Below are 2,772 nucleotides of genomic sequence, written 5' to 3'. Positions count from 1 at the left end.
TGGTGCAGGTCTACAATTTTGTTTCTGGTGTCCTTTGACAGCTCTTTGGTCTTGGCCATAGTGGAGTTTGGAGTGTGACTGTTTGAGGTTGTGGACAGGTGTATTTTATACTGATAACAAGTTCAAACAGGTGCCATTAATACAGGTAACGAGTGGAGGACAGAGGAGCCTCTTAAAGAAGAAGTTACAGGTCTGTGAGAGGCAGAAATCTTGCTTGTTTGTAGGAGACCAAATACTTATTTTCCACCATAATTTGCAAATAAATTCATTAAAAATCCTACAATGTGATTTTCTGGAGAAAGAAATTCTCAATTTCTCTGTCATAGTTGACGTGTACCTATGATGAAAATTACAGGCCTCTCTCATCTTTTTAAGTGGGAGAACTTGCACAATTGGTGGCTGACTAAATACTTTTTTTTCCCCACTCTATACCCCAAAAAAACGACTTAAGTAGTACTTTAAAGTATTTTTACTTAAGTACTTTACACCACTGGTTAACGCTCTTTCTTAGCTAGCTAGACTATGCACTTGCCTCTGCTATCAATACACTGTGCTAACATTAGCTTATTCTGTACCACAGAAAATAACAGTTTTAAACAGTTGTAAAAACCCACTTCTTCCAGACAGAATAGTTCCTGTAGATTCAGACTTACTCATCACCAATCTTTTGTTATGTCTCGTGGGTTTCATAACCACGTCTGTATAACAATTAAATAATGATGAGACAGGAGACAGGAATCAGTTCAACTGTGACACTCTGGCTCCATGGACTTTGATTATTGAGCCAGGGTTGTTCATTTTCTTTGTTTGGGTGTATTTCTATGTTGGGTATTCTAGTTGTTCATTTCTATGATTGGTGATTGTTCTTGATTAGTCATATGACTCCCAATCGGAGGTAACGAGTGTCAGCTGTCGGCTCGTTATCTCTGATTGGGAGCCATATTTAAACTGTGTGGTTTCACCTGGGTTTTGTGGGTTTTTGTTCCGTGTTCAGTCTTTGCTACTGTGGACTTCACTATCGTCATTTGTTGTTTTTTCGTGGTTGCCTTATTAAATAAAGTCATCATGTTCACTCCACGCGCTGCGTATTGGTCCGCTTCTTCAGACGATCGTGACAGAAAAACCCACCATCAAAGGACCAAGCAGCGTGTCAAGCGGCAACAGCACCCAGCTCCTAAGGCTTCCTGGACATGGGAGGAGATTTTGGACGGAAAGGGGTCCTGGACTTGGGAGGAGATCCTGGATGGGATGGATCGCCGTCCATGGAGCGAAACAGTGGAGAGGCGACGGAGAGAGGAGTAACGGCGTCGGCAGGGCCATCGTCGGAAGGACGAGAGGCAACCCCAAAAAGTTTTTTGGGGGGGGCACATGGCTTGGGCGGCTGGGCAGCAGGAGGCTGCCACAGGGAGACGTGGAGAGAAGGCTTTCGGATTACGGGAGCCATTGGCGAGTAGAGGGAGGGAAGTTGTTGTGGCACGGCGTGAGAGACTGAGGTGTGTTACCAGTCCGGTCCGGCCCGTTCCTGATCCCCAGTTAAGGCCAGTGGTGTGTGTTCCCGGTACGGACCGGCCTGTTCCTACTCCACGCACCAGGTCCACGATGTGCGTCGCCAGCCCAGCTCGGTCTGTTCCTACTCCACGCATCCAGCACAGGGCATGGACGACGGGGCTAACGGAGGCAGAGAAGGGGCGAATTCAAGAGGCCACCAGGTTACGGGGGCTACTGGTTAAAGGAGGGAAAGGAGATGTAGAGGCACGGCGTGAGAGACTGGGGTGTATTACCAGTCCGGTCCGGCCCGTTCCAGTTCCCGGGGTAGAGCCAGTGGTGTGTGCCTCCAGTAGGGTCCGGCCTGTTACGACCCCTCGCACCAAGTGTACGGTGCGCGTCTCCAGCCCGGCTCGGCCTGTTCCGGTTCCTCGCACCAAGGATCCGGTGCGCTTCGCCAGCCCTGCCCGGCCTGTTCCGGCCACTCGCACCAGGGATACGGTGCGCGTCGCCAGCCCGGCCCGGCCTGTTCCGGCCACTCGCACCAGGGATACGGTGCGCGTCGCCAGCCCGGTCCGGTCTGTTCCAGCCACTCGCACCAGGGAAACGGTGCGCGTCGCCAGCCCTTTCCCACCAGTGCCTACACCACGCACCAAGCCTCCTGTGTGTCCCCAGACTCCTGTGCGTCCTGTTGTTGCTCTCCGCACTAGCCCTGAGATGCGTGTCCTCAGCCCGGTACCTCCAGTTCCGGCACCACGCATCAGGCCTACGGTGCGTCCCCAGGGTCCAGCATGCCCTGTTGCTTCTCTCCGCACTAGCCCTGAGATGCGTGTCCTCAGCCCGGTACCTCCAGTTCCGGCACCACGCATCAGGCCTACGGTGCGTCCCCAGGGTCCAGCATGCCCTGTTGCTTCTCCCCGCACTAGCCCTGAGATGCGTGTCCTCAGCCCGGTACCTCCTGTTCCGGCACCACGCACCAGGCCTACGGGCGGCAGGTAGCTTAGTGGTTAAGAGCATTGTGCCAGTAACCGAAAGGTCGCTGGTTCTAATCCCCGAGCCGACTAGGTGAAAAATCTGTCGATGTGCCCTTGAGCAAGGCACTTAACCCTATTTGCTCCTGTAAGTCGCTCTGGATAAGAGCGTCTGCTAAATGACCAATGTATTATTTTTTTATTTTTTTTACGATGCGCCTCAGACGGCCAGAGTCTGCCGTCTGCCCAACGGGGCCTGAACTGTCCGTCTGCCCAACGCCGTCTGAACTGCCCGTCTGCCCAACGCCGTCTGAAC

This window comes from Coregonus clupeaformis, unplaced genomic scaffold (genome assembly GCF_020615455.1).
Source record: "Coregonus clupeaformis isolate EN_2021a unplaced genomic scaffold, ASM2061545v1 scaf0129, whole genome shotgun sequence".
NCBI lineage: Eukaryota > Metazoa > Chordata > Actinopteri > Salmoniformes > Salmonidae > Coregonus > Coregonus clupeaformis.
The sequence above is the reverse complement of the archived record's forward strand: the minus strand, read 5'-3'. Positions refer to the sequence as shown.